We start from the raw sequence: 18625 nt of genomic DNA, 5'->3' as shown, positions 1-18625 counted from the left end.
TTTCTTTCCTTTGTTATCTTCATACAACACACTTCAAGACAAAACAAATATTCTCTGTGCAGAACATATGCTACAATTGCATTTACCTGGAGTTTTAATATAGTAGCCATTCTGCAAATACAGGTCTATAAAGTAGTCCATGCTCAACTTGGAAGAGATGTCACAGCCTGCCAGAAAACACGTGGATGCTACAGTAAAAGTTCTCTTTTAATATATATTGAGATAAAACTGAGGACTGAGGTGGGTTGAGCTTCCATCAGCACGAGTTCGCCGTGCCCCATTGCTCAGAGACACCAGATTAAACATCAGTCTGGGTCAGGCGGTTGATTTATGGTACAGAATCATCTAAAAAGCAACTGATTTCCAAGAAAATTCATCTCTCTCTTTTGAGTTACAAAGAATATAAATCCGACAGCTCTTTACAAGGCCTGCTAGACACCATGTACAGTGGCACTGCAAAAGGAGGGTTTGCAATACAAAGACATTATTTCTTTTACTTCCCACTTTTCTTAATCCCTCCTTGGATTTGCTTATGAAACACCTGCTCGACACACAACAGCAATGACAGTAGCCAAGTGACAGAGCTGTGAAAGCCCACAGCAAGGATCCAGAGAGCTGCGTTTCCTTGGGAAGCTCCAACGTGCGTTAGAGACACTACAGTGAGCTTCTGGGCATCCCCACCACCCCGCCAACAGCTGTGGGAAGGTCAGCCTCATCTCAGCGACACCGAGATCCCATCACAATGGTCCTCTTTGGGGAAAACCATCTCATCAAACCCTTTCCCATCCAACGCTTCCTACCACACTGTCCCTGCACCCTTTGCCAGCCTGTTCCACCTGCATTTCTCTGCTGCTTGGGGTAGAGCAGCCCGTGTGAAAGTAGTTGTGACTACTCATGAAAGGATAACTAGCTTTCTGCAAATGCCAGCCTTAGGGTGTTCTGTTGAAACTGAACTAAACATATATATATTAAAAAAAACAAACAAACAAACAAGCAAAAACCTAAGCTCTTGTTAAGGATGTGAAGGAAAGGGTAGTCCACCACATCCCAGTGATGTGATCCAGACCTCAGTCACCCTTTCCGCCAGAAAGCTGAGTCTCAATTCCAGGCTGAGGTGGCCTAACTTCAACTTCCAAATATTACTGTCTGCAAAGTCAAAAAAACGAACAAAACCTCCAAAGAGCAGCCAGTATCTTTCCATTCCAAAGCAGCTCAGCAGGCATTCAGCTCACCTCGGCACCGTCAACGACATGAAGGCTGACCTCCTTAAACCTCACGTTGGAAGGCTCATTTTCAAACAAAACTGTTCGTATTTGTAGTCATCCTGTGAACTCTTGTCAGCGAGTTCATGTTCCTCCTTGAAGTGCAGACACTGGAAATAAAAGAGCAGCCCTGAAGCCCTCTTACCAGAGCTCACTACCTCTGGGTGATAGCCCCCTTTTGTGATTCGGGGATTGCATTAAGCTTCTCGTGAGGGCTGATGTGAACCTCCCGAAGGTCCCTGTGTCACTGAGCCAGGGCAATGCCCCAGACTGCCGCCTTTACTCGCAGACGTAGTTCCTCATCCTTGGATTTACCGAAAAGCGTTTCAAACGCCGTGTCCAAGAGATCTTACAAAATAACCTTAGCGGCTGATAGAGTTCCTCACCTGCTTCCTTTAAGATTCTTGAATAGAAGTCACCTGGTAATATGAAAATATTCCGTTTAAACAGATGTTGTCTCATAGACAGGAGGTTTTCATATTTCATCCATGCCTGTCTTTTTTTTTTTTTCCTTCTAGCATTTCTTTTAATGAAACGGGCAATAGCAATTGATTTTAATATTCCAGTCACACAACCTATCCCACAAAATGTCAGTCGTTCTATCAATACCATACAACAGCATCTCCACCTCCTCTGTTACTGCCGTTTCATTGAGAGGAGACCTAAATAGGGAGACACCTAAATTAGCTGTATGACATAAATTATAGTCTACATTGAGATTTTCCAGCTTGGCCATAAGCACCCCATATTGTTTCTGTTCCCTTAAAAGAAAAAAAAAAGCTTAAATAAATATTACTGCAGTTGAAGAACATATCTTTATTACCTGTAGAGCAAGAGAAGAATCTGAAAGACTCATATAGAGATAGACATTACAATCTACAGGCAACCAGTAGTGTGTTACAGTCCCTCAACACTAAAACACTTCTTTGCTTGCTTTGTGCGAAGGACTAACAGAACCCCCCCCCCCAATTATATCAAATAAAGTGAGGAGCACATTTATTAATTTCCTGCAAACATATGCAGACAAAATATTTTAAAAGCAATGTGATCATCTGGAAATTTTTAAGCCATGTTAAGTTAGAACAGAAAGAAAAAGAGAAGAGAAGAGAAGAGAAGAGAAGAGAAGAGAAGAGAAGAGAAGAGAAGAGAAGAGAAGAGAAGAGAAGAGAAGAGAAGAGAAGAGAAGAGAGAAAAGAATGCATGGCAAAACATGAAAATTCAACTCAGGGTAAAATTTTAGATAAATTCCATTTTCTTAAAAACTCACAGAAATCTTCCTTCAATCTTCAGAGAAAGATCTCATAAAAAACTGGTCCCAATTGAACGATAACTTATACGAAAATTTAAATTTTCCATTTCAAGGCCAAAACTTAGGTTTCTTTATCTATTTTTATTATCAAAATTACCTTGTTGGGTTTTTTTCAGAAATGCCAAAAACCCCACCTGCACCTGCAGCATCAACTAACAGAACATTAGAAATCAAATTATTTTTAAATGTACCCAGCTACTAGTCACAATTTTCTGTTATAATTTTTTTTGGATGCAAAACTGTATTTTACTGAAGATAAAGATTGATCAGACAGTATCACTTTCCTGTAAAATTTTTTTCTCATTCAAAAAAAACCTTAAAATAAATTTTAAAACTTTCTTTTTTATCTACTTTCGCGTTAGAGTTTTTCAATTTAGGTAAACAGTATTTTAATTACAACTGAAATTTTCTACTCAGAATGATTAAAACCAAACAACTTTCACTAAGATTTTTCTAACCTATTCAGATTTTTTGGCAAATTCTTCTAAATACAACTGCATTTGTCCAACTTTCAGCAATAAAAATGGAACCGATTAACTCCAGGTACTCAGTTTTGAAGGCTGCATGCTTTATGCAGATTCTGCATGTTTTCTTGCATATGGGTACAGCAGGATTAAATACTTTTTTTAATGAGAGTTACAAAAATATTTTGCAGAGAGCTTTCCTTAAAATCATTTTAAACTCATGCTTTGTCCATTACTTTTGCCTTCATTCTTTCTGAAACTTTTTATTAATCATCTTTTATATTTTCCTTTTTTGTATTCTTACTTCTTCACATCTAGCCAACACTGTTATTCATGACTCAAAATCTTTGCATATTTTTATTTCAATTTTATTGTGTATTTCCATTTTCCAGTGTCTTAAAGGTTTTTATCCATACCTTCCCATTCACTTCTCAAACTTTTTTTTCCTTTCGTATTTTTTCCTTTTGTCATATATGCTGATGCTCAGGTTAAGTTTAATTTGTCTCTTACCATCTTCTTGGGGAAGAAAGCAAGGATGAAGTGAAGGCAGCATGTATGTTAGGAGGAAAGGCATTAGTCATAATTCAGGCAACATCAGAAGTTTCAGTTGTTTGGCACCACTTCAAGATTTTTTTTCCACAGTAGTTATTGCAGTCACTATAAGAATACCTAAAAAAAAAAAAAAAAAAAAAAAATCACATATAAGCGCTGTGACTTCATTAAACCTCTCCACTGGCTTTTGAAAAGACAATTCCTCAAATCTTCCCTTTTGCAAATTCTTGCAAGCAACAGCAGTTGAGTGATCAGGTCTGTTTCCCAATAAGCCTATACTCACCTCCTCATTTTTTTCTAAGCAAACCATATTGGCTTTAAACAACAAACTTATATCCCCCCATATACTCAGAGTGGTCTGAAACTGTTTCATTTATATTTTCTTTGTCATCTAAAATGCAGAATGGCCTGTGGATGCTACTGACTCTCTTCACATGTTTCAATGGTTCCTTTCTCTGGACCATGTTCCCATTTAAAAAAACAAAACCAAAACCAAACAAACAAAAAAAATCCGAACAGTGGCATTTGGTAATAAAACACCGATAAAGCCTACACGCCAATATCACAGTAGTATTCTCCATGAACTAAACTGATGAACTGTTGAACATAATTCTATTAAAAAGAAAGGTGCATTATAGATAAATTGTACAGCAGTAATTTCTAAAATGCATGATACTTTTTCCAATGCTGCCACAGCACCTGCTGCTAAGTATAAAGATGATTAGCCACAAACTAACCCACTACAGAATTATTATCAGTATATATTTGCGCGATGAAGAACTAATGGGAATTATGCAGATTGCATTTCCTTTCCCGCTGAAGGCAACCAACCTTCACCATCAATAGCAAAATGAAAACAGAACTCAGCTGTGGAAGAACAACGCAGGTTTTATTTTATTTCCAAATATGTATTGTTGATTATTTCAAGACTTTAAGACACATGTTTCTTTTTCACATAATTATATGACAAGCGGTCCGGTATCATTTTTAAAGGCGTACAAAATTTTCTGTGCATTTTAATGGCTTTAAATACGTAATAACTCTACTGCTGTATGTAGAAACCGGTAAACACACATCAAAGCAGCTTTTAAGAATTATAACGTAATCAGTAGGTAGTGCAAATCAGCAGCGATTGGCTTCCTTAATCTGATTAGAAGTGCCGCTTGAACCGCTCTGCCTCCAGTCAGAGGGCGAAAGCCGGTTCCCAGTCCCGCTCCTCTCGCGGATGCCCCATCCCTGGGTCGGGTCGGGACGAGCTTCCCGGGATTCCCGGGGGTGTGCGGGGACCCCAGGCTGCCTGGCATCGGGGACGGCTGGCGTTCAGATAAATTAAGAAGCCGTTGATTTAATAGACCTCTGTCCCTACTTTGTTCGACTTGGATGCAGCACCTTAGAAACGAACGGTTGGGAGGGCTATCAAATTAGGAGTTGGTAGTCCATGGGCAGAAGCAAAAACGGGACTACCGAGAAAAGCGTTTGCGTTTTTTTCGCGGCAGCGTCTTCAGGCGGGGGGGAAGTGGCTGCAGGATTTAATTTGCTGTGCTTTGATTTCTTGTTTCTTTAAACTTTTGCCAAAGGTGATGGGAATGCCAGATGCACATTTTTTGGTATACTTTAAAATCCAAATAAACACAAATAACGTATGCTTGGGTTTGGTGTTTCCTTTTCTTTTTCTTTTTTTTTTCCCTCTGTGGAAAAAGCATTCCGTAGAAATGTAGGTATTTCTAGTCTGTCATAAGGGCAGCCACAATGAGGATTCAGTAAATCTTTCTTAAAGGATCACTTAGAGAGGGATTGCAAGATGAAGAAACATTTTTATGCACATGAAGAGATGTGTAATCAGTGGCTTTCTTTTGTACTGTAATTGACGCTTCAAAAATACATTTACTTGAGTACCGGTATTTAATGTTTCAGACTGGAAAAACAAATAGGAATGATCAAAAACAAACAGAGTTAAATTCTCAGATGATCAGCTCCGTTGCATAGGTCCTCTATGGTTCACTTGAATCAACTAAATACGCAAAACAACTTCTCTCATTCTAAAACGCTTCATGACAGTAGTCTGAAATTTTACATTCATTGTATGGGAAAAATGAGATTATTTAAATATAACCTTAACGTAAACTGACCAGGATACCTTAAAATAAATTTTTGTAAAGCAGGATATTTTAAAACAGCAGAGAATAATTTACTGGATTATAGTTAGTGCATCGGTTCATCCTTTCTGCATGTACAATTTAAGTTCCTTAAATGCACGGAATATTCTTCAGCATAGCCTGAAGTATTCAAGGGTTTAGATCACTAGAAATTTCTTTGCACATGCTGAAAATATGGACTGCTTACTGGAAAGGAAATCAAATGTGTATTTGATTAATTGATGTAGTCACATATTAAAAACTTTTGCTTCTTATCCCATTAAAAGTAACACTAATGAGCAATGGCTGTGACCTTCAAGTGGAAAGCCACATGTGCTTCAACCCCTCAATATTTACCACCCAAATTTAATCTTTATAATGGACACCTTAAAAGGAATCTGATAGAAAATTCTAAGAGCTGCTCCAAAACTAAAACACTTAAGGAAGATTTTGATTAATGCCTCGTGATTAATCAATTGATTAATATAGTTTTCAATACAGATGTTAGGACACTGTCTACTTTAATCAACCATCCTGAAAACGGTGAAGACAAATGATCTATTTTTTTGTCGATTTAAAAAAGAAAGCCTATTTTAGCAGTTATGTAAATTATAAGAGAAGCCTTCCTTACAATGCCCAGATTTTCCCTTTTATGAAAACCTTACACATTGGAACTGTTAATTAGGTAAATGTCATCCTTTTGGGCAGGAACTTGGTATAAACCTAAAAAAAGTCACACATTCAGCCAAATGAGTGCACTTTTTTAAAGAAATTGTTTTAGAATTGCACTATAATCCATATTTAAAGTCCCTCTCCCTGATATTTTTTTATTCTGAGACTGTTTCTAATTTGTGATTATGCTTTCTACCATACTAAAACTGAAATCTTTATTCCAGTCAAAAATAATCACCCCGTAATTACTGTGACAAACTGCCCAAGCTGTATCATTGTGGCCATTTCGACTAATGATATTGTATTAGAATGCCTAGCAATAGACTTCAAATGGAAAATATAATTATGTGCATTAGTTTGTCTAAGCATTTATAAGATCACATATCCATCAGTTATCAGGTCTCATAAAAAAAGCCATATATCACTGTCACTGCTAGTTTTGTTATTGGAAATGTGGGCCGTTATGAACTCAGCTTAAGATGTGTGTCTTAAATTTCACTTATTCTGTTGTCCAGTAAATCCATGTAAGCTGAACTCCTATAAAATGAGTGGAATTTTCAGCTGATGGCACAGGAACAAATTATTTGACAGTCTCACCAAATGTAAACTAAATGTTTAAGGTACCATTTAAAGCTGAAGGCCTTAATCTTGAAGATATGTTTAAGTTTACACACTGGACTACTTACTGTGCATAAAGTTAAGTGGTTCCATACATCTTTGCTGAACTGAATCTATATGTTCCCCTGTTTTGCAAAGCTAAGGCAACATCTGAGCAACCTCTTCGCATCCCGGGCAAGCTGAGCATCCGACCCAGCTTCATCTTGTCAAAACTGCCGTTCTGCAACTGCCTTAATTGCTCTCGTGCTCTTTCTCCACATGCTTTGCTTTTCTTTGGAAAACCTCAGCTGAATATTTTGCATTTCAAAAGTAAATGCTGCTTCGATTTATGACCCCCAATATCCAAAAGCTCTGATGGAAGAGCTACCAAAACCTCAAATGAAATAAGTAGAGTCAAAACAGAAGAAAGTCGTGCCTGTCTACCGAGTTACTGGCACTTGACTTGTCTTTTAAACAAGGCTAGAGGAGAAGCAACCCTTTTGCCATTAAGAGCTGTCACAGTGATAGCTATGGCACCTGAAAATGCCTGGTTTATGTCAAGGACGACACATCTCCCAATATTTGATGTCATCTTATTGCACAACAAGGATAAGTTACTTCACCAGCTATTATTGCGTAACAATGATGAGTTACTCTCAGAAAATAGAACATTTTTCTTGCACTTTTCGGGTCATCTGAGATGCATATCTGTGGTTTTAACACCACACTTAAATAATATCGCTTGCTGTGTTTTGGTGCCAGTATAAATTTAAGCCATCCAAACAAGATTGTATATTTGAACTGACAAAGAATAAATTATTTGCATCTGGCATAACCGATGGTTGTGTCAAAGCCCTGGCATATAATTCTTAATCTTATAGAAGCCTGTTTACTTGTGCATAAGATAGCTGTGCTGAGTCTCTTCCCAGAACAATTATCAAGTTATTGCTATGGGCTAGCCTGGAACTTCCAGGGGAAGCCACCTATAAATGCAGCCACCCCGGAGCAGTCTAAAAGGGATATTTTGAATTAGAGATCACTGCTTTGCTTTTTCCTCTGTGCTGCCGGTAAAATGGGAATGGGAGCGTGCCGGGCACAGAGCCGCAGGTACGTCTTTGGCTTCCATGTGCTTCCCAGCACAAGGACCCCCAAATACCACGTAATCAGAGGAGAAATGTTATTCACGCTCCTCCATGGCTGAAAAGGTTCTGTGATAATCTTAGCCTCTGTAATACAATATATTTTTTAAATGAAAAAATGTCTTTCAATGGGGAAGGAGGTTTTTTATGGTTGGTTTTAATTAATATTGATTTTACATGTTTAGAAAGAAAATCCACCAATTCAGACCTGGGAAATGTTTAAGATATGTTGTTTTTCTAGGAGAATTTTCATTGATTTTTATTAATCCTGTAGTTTGCGATGGCTGGGTTTTATCTCCTATTGTGTATTTTATATTAGGATGCTAAAATAATCTACTGTATTTGATATCCAAATATGTAACAGAAGACATGTGAACTACGAGTCCTCAAAGGAACCGTCCTTGCTTCTACCTGTTTTACCCCAATAAAGGGCCAGGGCCCTATTTTGAAAGATCAGTAGGCTATGAAATTTCTGCCTCCTTATTAGCAGAATTAATTTTAAAGTGGCAATCTACATCCTAGAAAATTTGTTTCATATTAAGAAGTCCAGATGTTTTTGGTCTCTCTGTCTGACATTCCCACCATCAGAATAAATTGTATTTCCAGACTAATGTAATAGATAAGAGATATGAATAAATCTCATACAGTTCAGTTGATAAAATTAACATGCTGATGATATTTTAATGTTTCCATATAATCAAGGGGGCATGGATCATGCCTCCACCAGTTCCAATGTAATTCTGGTCTTTTAATCTTTTCTCAAGAAAAAAAAAAATAGAGCATTAGAGAGGATTATACAGTAAACAGTATGTGCTCCAGTCTTAAAGCAAGTTGTTTGCGATACGGTTGAATGGCTTTGCCCAAAGGTATTGCAGCAAAACAACTAATATACTGGAGACTGGGGGTCAGAACCAGTATTCCTGCAGTGCAAGTGTGTCACTTACTTACACGTTGTAGCTTCTGGTGGAGAAGCTCCACTGATCTGGAGAATACTATTAACATATCAGAACCACTCATCTTCCATATGACCTTATACAGAGAACATAAAATCGTACTTGTCTTATGCATAGGAAATCTAACTGACTTTAAACCCAAAGCAATCAGGATTTGGCCCAAAATGCATATGTGGGTTTGCTGGAGCAGGGCACGGGTGTAAAGCCACTTGAAATAAAATTATATTTGATGATCAAAGACAAACTAAAGACAAAGAAATCAAAGGGAAAGGAGACAACAAAAAAAGGAAAGAAAAAAAAAAGTCTAAGTCTTGAACCTAAGAAGTATTCCTGTTTGGCAGAAATTATGGGTATGTGGTGGAATTCATCAGGCAGAAGTCTCAAATGTAGTTGAAGGGGTTTAAAGACCCAATTCCCACCACATTTTGATGCTGCTTGGGTATCTAACTGACTTACATGGCTTTAGACTCCTGACTTTAGTCTTTAATGTGAGACACATCAGAACGCATCCCCTTCAAATATTTGCAAGGGAAACATTAATCAGCTCCAGGACTAAATGGACTTTGAGATTGATAATGCTTATTCTAAATTACTTTTTCTACCCCTGTGATCTTTTCAAAGCATAGAAGAACCCATTGTTTTTCAAACTAAAAATGGACGCAATTAAGTGTGAATATCATTAAATAATGTTGACAGAAAAGGAGCAGGTGATCCCGTACTACAGTGCAGATCAACATGATGAGTGCAATATTCAGAAGGGAACAACCTTAAATTTGCATGTTGAATCCTCGTCTTGCCTTCTAAAGGCATTTTTATGCTAAGTCCTAATATATGTTTGAAATTTCACATGAAAAGAATATTGCAATCCTGTTTACCATCGCTTTTATGAAGAATCTTAACATTCCTTTAAAACTGACAATTAGCTGGTGACATTCCGAGGCCTAAAAATTCGCATGCAAATAATCTGAAGAGATGTAATGAAGGTGAAATTAATGAAGATCAGCTGCCAACCGTGTGCACAACCCCTGTGCTGGGCGATACTGACAGGAGAAAGAAGCAGGCTCAAATAGCCAGAGGTTCCTCTGGAAACTAATCTCAAAGTCTTATCCAGAATCAACGCATTCCCTGGAAAACCTGCAGAACATTAATAGGCAACATGCAAAAGGCACGCATGCACTAAGACTATGAACACAGCAAAGAAAACCATGTTAGGAGAAAAGGAACCCATCGGAAGTGGATCTTAGTGAATGAAAGCAAAACTTTCTCCATGGTAATTTCATCAGCATCTCTTTAGCCCTTTTCCCAACATACCTGTATAATTCTCTATGGAAATGTCTCCTCATCGTGCCAGTTTCTCCATGGTTGGGTGTCCAGTGCCAGTGGACAGTAGCTCTGGGCCCCTGAGATGCTCTTAGTGGTCCCAAGTCTCTCGAGAGCTAGAAGTGTGTTTCTGGTTCCTGCCCTGGTCATGAGGCTTTTATCTTTCTGTAGAGGTAAGGAGCAGCTAACACAGCTCATTTGCTTTCTGCTTAGGAAAACAGCTCTGTAGCAGCTTCCCTCAAATATCTCCCAGCATTTCTTATGCAAAAGCCTCAGTGTGTGGCCTTCTACCATGACAGATAGAAGACGTGAACTTTAGGCAGAAACACTTCTCCTTGAGCCAAAACGTTACTGCATAGAAGCCCTGTTTCACCCACCTCCATTTCAATCAAGCAATCAATTCTGACATGGGATCGACTCATAAAGCTGGCATCTGTGTTGACCTGGAAGAATCATGGACAGCAAGTTCATGCAGGTGTGTTCCTTCTGTTGCCACCAGCTCCATCTCCACCAGGAGACCACCAAAGGATGCTCCTCCTGGCAGATGCAGGACACTGACCTTTTCCATGGAAGGAATATCAAGTGTCAGACTTTATTTCATGAAAAAAATGACCAGTCTATTCTCTATTATAGCAAATAATCTTTGAAGAAGAGGCAATATTGTCTTTACCCAAATGCACACGCTTGCACGCACACACGTATATAAAAAAAAGAAAGCGTCTCACACCAGGGATGAAAGTACCTGGAGGTCTTCCACTGTTACTGGTGAAACAACTGGCACCTTAGTTTGAAACCTACCACAGAAAAAAACACTGGAACAAACAAACAAAAAAAATCTTGTGTGTATACATAACTAATTTTTTTATAGCTGGGTGCACTAATAAGAATCATTAGTAGATTCCTCTAGGAGGGGAACTGAAAACAAATTAAATATTTTGCTATGTGAAAATGATAAGCTTTGAGTGAAGACCTTTTCCTATTACCCTGAAATGACTGACACCATATGCTAGAGACACAAAGGAATAAGAGGTATATAAACTTTTACAGAACACATGCTGCTACCTTTTTAATTCACCCGTATATGAAGATCAGCAATCACGATATATTCATATAATCTTTTACCGTGAGCACCTGTACACAACTTCCTTTCGCATAGCTAAAAATAGTGGTATTATATGAAGAAGTTATTGTAATTAAGAGCATTGTTAAAAAATATTTTAGCAAAACAGCAAAAGAGAGGCTGTTCCAGCTGAAAAATACGGAAACTTTATTCCAAAGTAATCCTTGTACCTTTGCAAGTGGTCTGTGAGTTTAGCAAAAACCTGCTCAGGAGGAAGGGAAAGGCAGATCTGGCAGAGAAATGGCAACGCTGAAGACACACAGCTCAGTCTTGGGCAGTACGAGACCCAGAGACAATCCACATAGCAATTGTTTCAAACCATCTCAAAATAGTTCCACATCAGGAAAATGAGAACGCTGAAAGTGTTCTTGGGGGTGTAGGAGGATGAGAAAGAGGATGCACAGGTTTGCAGCTAGGTTTATATTCTAGAAATTCTTAAAAATTATTTCCATTTTCCTACTGGTGACCAGTGCACTTGCACTTTCATCTTTCCCTCTAGCATTTCCCACCTTTGGAGAGATGGACCAGAATTGTGCCGTTTCCATCAGGGCACAGGTTTGCTGTGTACAGCGCATCGGGACCGTGCACACAAACACACACGTCAGGTGCTGCAGGAACAGAAAGCTCAACCTTTTGCCTCGTAAGTCATCGCTCTCAAAGTGATCTAAGAACACTACACTCTTTGAGCAGCACAGCACATTTTAGACACTACAGAACCACTCTGAGCTGTCAGCATATTTCCAACAGATTGATGACTTTGAAGACCTCCAGTGTAGAGGGTAATGTTAAGGATCTGCAGTTACTCAGCTAAAGTTGAGATGAGGGATGCCTTCTTTCCAGTCTTGGTTATTGAATTTGAAAACCCTCATAGGTTTTGCTGTCAGAGTTGTTGCTTAAACCAGACTATTATAGGAATGAGTTAAAAAGGAATGACTGGGAAAAGTTTAAAGGAAAACGAAGATATATCTTTATCTTTTTCAGGTTAGCACAGTGACAAAAAAGTAGTTTCACAGTAAAGCAAAAAAATAATCATTGTGTTAGATTCTTGTCCTTAGAATAGCTTTTTTTACAGCCAAAACCTCCTTAATGTAGAAGTAAGCTCAGGGCCAACACATTTTACTATACAAAAGTTTACCATAAGCAGAGGCTCAGCATGACCTGAAACGCAACCTACATATTGTATTTCACTGTTTTTATTCTATTTCACAATGAATAGCCTTCAACACCAGAAAAAAACTAAAGATAGAAAGTAGACTGTAAATAAATGCTAAGCCAAAGAAACATTAGAAACCAGAGCAATAAAAAAATATTTAAAGACTGTCTAACATGTTACATTTGAAAGGTAAAGAACTATAGCTCTAACACTGTAATTCTTTCTTATCTTCTGCATAAACCCATTTATATTACTGAAGTAAGATATTATACTAACCATCTGCCTTCCCAGTCCCTCACATTCCTTCACTTACCCACCTACAACTCCATGAACTAATCACCCTGTAAAGTTGGCCTTCATTGTTCAAGGTATCTTCGTGTAACCAGCACTCTATGCAACGTCTGCTAGAGTTCAATGAGTATAAAATGGCAAAAATGTGAATCGGAACATATGAGAAATACTGGAATAGCTAACAAAGTTAATGCTTATGTGGCGAAGCTGGCTGTACATCTGGAAGTTTGGGAGCAATGTAGTTCTAAAAAAATAATATAATACTGAATACATATATCTCTCTAGAGAGTGGTTTCATTGCACTTGAAAACTACATATTTGTAAAATATAAATAACAAGTACATTTTTTATTAAGCATCAGGAAGGTAGCCAAAATAGGTAGTCTAGTATAGCTGGAACAGAAGGCTTCACACTAAAAGGAATAGTTTGAAAACTGCTTCTTCTATTGAACTTTCATCTGTGACCTAAAATTGAGGGTTGTCCTATCATTCCGACGTTGCCAGCTGGGAGGTCCATGGGAAAAGCAGGACTTCATGAACCTTCTTGAGAATTAGTGCTTAAATTTCTCCTCCAGAGGCATTTGCCTTTGCAAAAGAAGGCTGCCTTTCTTTTCTTCCAGCCCCTTGGAGATATTTTATTTCTTCACCCTTACTGAAGCTTCCAGTACCTTTTATGAAATCACCAGCAGCATTTTGGATAGTTCCAGCAGGGGCATTAATTATCTGCAAAATGGGCTCATAAATTCCAGAAGTGATATATTGCTCTGACGTCCCTCTTCCCCTCTCCAGCCCTATCTGGAGGACAGCCCACCCCTGCGCCACGCACGCTCCTGGCAGGCACCTGATGTGGGCAGTGCCCACTGCTTACCCAAGACACCGTCTAGAGCTTTCACTTCTTCAGCGAACCGTTGGAGTAAAACTTTACACATAAAACAAAAGGCAAAGCTGCTCACGAGGTTTTTTCCACTGCTCTTCGTATGACAATGCAATATTTAATGAATCAATCAATGTAAAATCTCTAAACAGGAGGGTTCTAAACTTACTGTCGTACGTAGGCATTTAATTTTGATTTACTGAGGTAGTTATTGCTTATTAATCGGATAACATTATGAAAGCTGAGTATGTGTATGTCAGTTATACGTTAATTAGTTAGTGTAGTAAGAGATACTAAATAGCACTAGAAGCTCTTCACACATCCCTTGAATAAATTTAATTACAAGGAAAGAAGTTCAGGAGCACATTCTTCTATATGGGTAACCATTCGTATGACAAACAAATTGTAGCAAATAGTAAGGTTCTTCAGACAAAAAATGGCTTCTGGAATTCACATAAGTTGTAGATACATGATAAAAGTGTACATAGAACAAATTTCAAGTGATTTTTTTTTGTTCAGCAAAGTTATCAGGCATGTACAGGAGTATCAGAAGTTAGATTTTTTCAGAATTATCCAGATGTTATGACTGTGACTTAAGAACAGTTTAGTTGCAAAGCTGGATATCCCATGTGAGGGCAGGATCACATCATGAATTCCTAATTCCCAATAACTCTTAGTGGCCTACTATATCTCTCTATATTTTCACTTTCTTTTTAAATGTTTCTCTAAAATATTCATTGGACACAGCTCACCAATGGAAAAACCCAATATTGTCAGCGTTTAACCTGCCACCCCACACTGCTTCTGGAGCAGGGAAGCAGTCAGAGACTCATGGATTTATTCCCAGAGGTGAGAAGTGCACTTGCTCGCTGTAGTCACATTAGCTTGCCTCGCTTTGCCCACCACTCTGGTTTATGTTCCCTCTCCAGCATGGGCTAAAATTAAATTTCTTAATTTGTTAATAGTTTTGCAAATGGCTTTTGGAAATTTGGCTTATGTAAGAATATTATTACTTAGAAGGTAATCCCATAGTTTCACTTAGACATCGTGTTTAGAGTATTTACTGCAGCTGAATGTTGATCCCAAGGACTGATTTCAGTGATTTTCCTGGTGATATCCTAATGCAACCAGGTAATGGCTCTGTGAAAGGACAGCCATCCTGTCCTCCTTCGCCATGTCCTCACCAGTTAGCCTGATGTTTGGTGAGAAAGTCAGCACCTCTCAATGCACACATGTCCTGGAGAATGTAAAAACAAGTAATAGTCTGTGTCATAGGGTGACAAATACAGTTCAAAGTACCATTATCACTCGTTTTCATGGTGATAATTAATCCCATCATCATTATCATAATGAGAAACCATGTTCAGAAAATGCTGATTGAAAAACTCCAATATAAAAAATACAAGTCATTCACTGCCCTATCAACCTAACTGATTCTCAACCTGATTCTTACATTTGCTGTTGATTAGCACACAGTCTTCCAAATAATTTCTATACCCCAATCCAAACTTTTCTAGTGTTCTTATGTTTCACTTCATGATTTTTTAAAATGTTCCACTCTAGCATGAAGTGCTAGGATTGCACTTTTGTTCATTAATTTATGATGGATCTTTAATCAGAAATTTTTCCTGGTTCTTCTCCTCTCCCAGTGATGTGGTGACAAAGAAAGAGAAAGAAATTGAGAGCGACAGAGATTTAAAAAGTGAGAGAGAAAGAGAGAAAGGAAGGAGGAGAGGAGAGGAGAGGAGAGGAGAGGAGAGGAGAGGAGAGGAGAGGAGAGGAGAGAAGAGAAGAGAAAAGAGAAGAGAAGAGAAGAGAAGAGAAGAGAAGAGAAGAGAAGAGAAGAGAAGAGAAGAATAGAGAAGAGAAGAGAAGCAACAAAAAGCATAGAAAAAGCAAAGCAAAGCAGAGAGAAATGAAAAAATGAGCTAGGAAGTGCCACAATTATAAAAAAGACATGGGTTTAGGAAGTGAATTGGTGTAATGCCATGGACCGGCCCCTTGCCACCAGGCAGAAGCTCAGAGCCCGCCCGCGGCTGCCGAGCATCCCTCAACCACGAGCCAGCTGGGCCCTCGGTGACCCAAAAAAATCCCTCGCAGTGTCCCCCATGCCAGCCTGGAGTCGGACGCGGCTCAGGGACCCGCCGGGGTGGGACACGGGCTGGGAGGCTTCGGGACGGAGCTGCCAAGCCCATGTCAGTGCTCAGACGGCTCCGTAATCTCCACGCGTCCTCCGGGCTCAGCCGTGCAGAGGGCTGCAAAGGCAATTAAAAGCACGCCGGCTCTTTGCCGCGCTTTTGAAATGCAATACAGACTCTCGTTTCAACTTTTCGTACATCTTCCTGTATTAACAGTCTGAGCCTAATAAATAATCCAAGCCTATCACTTATAGACTACTCTTCAGCCAGGCTGATAAGGCAAATCTAAACGACATTAGACAAGCATTACATTTTTATAGGCCTCAAATTTTTTTCTCCAGTTTTAAGCTCACAATTAGACTGCGTAAACACAAAATGAGGTGTCTGAAATCACAGGACGTTCGACGCCACGGGGAATGCGGCCCTATTTATATTTGGCCATAGGTACACACACAAATCTATGTAATACTACACAGTGCTACTTTTTAAAATCCTGTACATCAAGAAGGTTTTTGAAATATGTGCTGCATATAGAATAGACCTATATTCTCTGGCAATATATCTATATGGAATGACCTGATACTGGTTGAAATTAAAGGGTCTCACTGTAAACAAAGGTAGATCAGTTGAACAGAGTGGCTTTTTCTAACATTTTATCTGTTCTGAATATATGAATTCACCCGCAGAGTGGCTGTATACATATGCACAATCATTATGTGACAAATTAAAAAGGGGCAAATAATAAGCTTAAGTCATCATAAATCATATAATAAACATCTGAATGAGAAAATTTAATAAACGATATGTTTCCACAACAATTTCATCCCCTTCCATTAAATCCATATCCCCCTAGGACTTGTTCTAATATTCTCAATTCCTAAGTACACATCATCTATTCAAAGGAAAAAAAAAAGCAAAAAAAAAAAAAAAGCACAACTCACCCTGCCAGGATATGTTTCTTCCTCTCTCTTTCTGGTCTGGCATTTTCTCTTCTGTGGCCAGAATTCAGCCTCCAGCCCGTGGCTATTTTGGATGGAAAATGGTTTCCTGCTCCATGAAAACTTTCTTCGTTTTAAAAATGTTTCTAATCTGCATCAGCAAGAAACCAAGTGAATGGGTGAATAGGATAGTCACAGGGAAAGACCTCCTTGTAGATTGTTACTATGCCTTCTTAAGGCCAACAGCTTGGATTTACAATTCCTGTATCCTGTATGAACACCTTACACACTGAATTTTTGGCCAGCAAAGCAGGCTGAGAGTTTCCTTTGGTGTGAGCTGAAACTCCAGCTTAAATCCAACAAGCTTCTCCTATAATAACTGATGCATATATTGCAAAAAAGAAGTTTCTTTTTCTGCAAATAGTTTTTTTGCAGCAAGTTCTGTCTTTGCTAGGAAGAAACTTTTTCCTAGCTTACAGTTTTCTAGTACATGTTTCCCAGTAAATTTTCCTTTAGAAAGAAAATGAATGTTTCTCTAACATAGAGAACACACTGGGATTTCGACCATCTTCTTCGCAGCACTCCAATGTGACTTTGGACAAATCGCTTTCAATCCCATGTTGCCTAGGTGTCAGAACTGATCTTATTTAACAGTTTTGATAATTAATTTGACAGAGAATGCTAGTATACCAATTACATTTTTTTCATGACATGAATTTGGAAGGCATTCCCAACCCAGAGGAATATCGGACTACAGGTAAATTAAATGCTCTGGGGACTGCAATGACAGCAGTAGGATAACATTTAGCAATACAAAATTGCAAGTTCAGGAATTTAGGGGTGAATAATCAGTATTTTTGCTGACAGTTTGAACTTATTGCTTGGAAATGGAAGAGGAAAGCTAAGATTTCACAATATGCTGACTATAAGCCACCGAGGCAATGCACCCATGAACATTCAGGGTAGGTACATGGTAGGATAGGGAAGGAATAGCGTTCTCATTACAAATAGGAAAATATTCATACCGTTGTACAAGACCATGTTGGAATTACCTGGTGCTTCAGATTGTTCACACACAGGAGGAAAAGCCATCAAAATATGGAAAAGGGATACTCAGGCGAAAGTCCAACTTCTCTTTAGTGATGAGAACAAAACAAAAAGTGCTTTATTTAGCCCAGCAAAATGAATGAAAGCTGGGGTAAAAACTATTTTAAATCACTAGACAATGTTGGCGCAAATATGAACAGGCATTCACTGGCTACAGATAAATTTGGACTATTAGAAGAATATGTCTAAATGACATCTTCAGACACAAGAGAGGTTCTCCCATAGTAGTAGTGGAGGCAAACAAATGACCTGACTCTAAATCAGAATGGTCACTTTATGAACCCAATTCCATCGTATAGTTGCCTGGAAAAGCTGGGGACTGAATTTGACAGCCCATGCTGTCACTTCAAATATGTTGAGTATTTCTAGTCTATTCAATGATGTTGGAGCCAAGAGCCTGACATCCTTAGAGCCGCTTGAAAATCCCAGGCAGAAACAAAAGTTCCGACTGCAGGAGTTGACTGTATCGGTTTTATTAGCACTTGTTTGAATTGGATCTGTCACCCAGGAGAGACGTCTACGTTCCATATGTATCCTCATAAAGTGCTATTATAGCACTTCACATCTCTGTAAATATAGATGCATCATAGATAGTACATACC

The 18625-nt window shown here is 38.6% G+C and overlaps 1 long non-coding RNA gene across 2 annotated transcripts in view; it reads right to left on the bottom strand.

The window, feature by feature from the left end:
- LOC138685030 (uncharacterized) overlaps positions 1 to 18625 on the bottom strand; it is a 34330-nt gene that overhangs the window by 1578 nt on the left and 14127 nt on the right. Inside the window, exons 3-5 of one of the 2 annotated variants that reach the window (XR_011324260.1) lie at positions 17969 to 18050; positions 16920 to 17067; positions 87 to 3704 (exon numbers count right to left, since the gene is read on the bottom strand). This is a non-coding gene — a long non-coding RNA (uncharacterized lncRNA). The remainder of the gene's footprint in view (positions 1 to 86; positions 3705 to 16919; positions 17068 to 17968; positions 18051 to 18625) is intronic. The other variant, XR_011324261.1, reaches the window with a different exon arrangement.

This window comes from Haliaeetus albicilla, chromosome 4 (assembly GCF_947461875.1).
Source record: "Haliaeetus albicilla chromosome 4, bHalAlb1.1, whole genome shotgun sequence".
NCBI classification, from domain to species: Eukaryota; Metazoa; Chordata; class Aves; order Accipitriformes; family Accipitridae; genus Haliaeetus; species Haliaeetus albicilla.
Note: the sequence above shows the minus strand (reverse complement) of the source record. Positions and strands in the feature narration are given on the sequence as shown.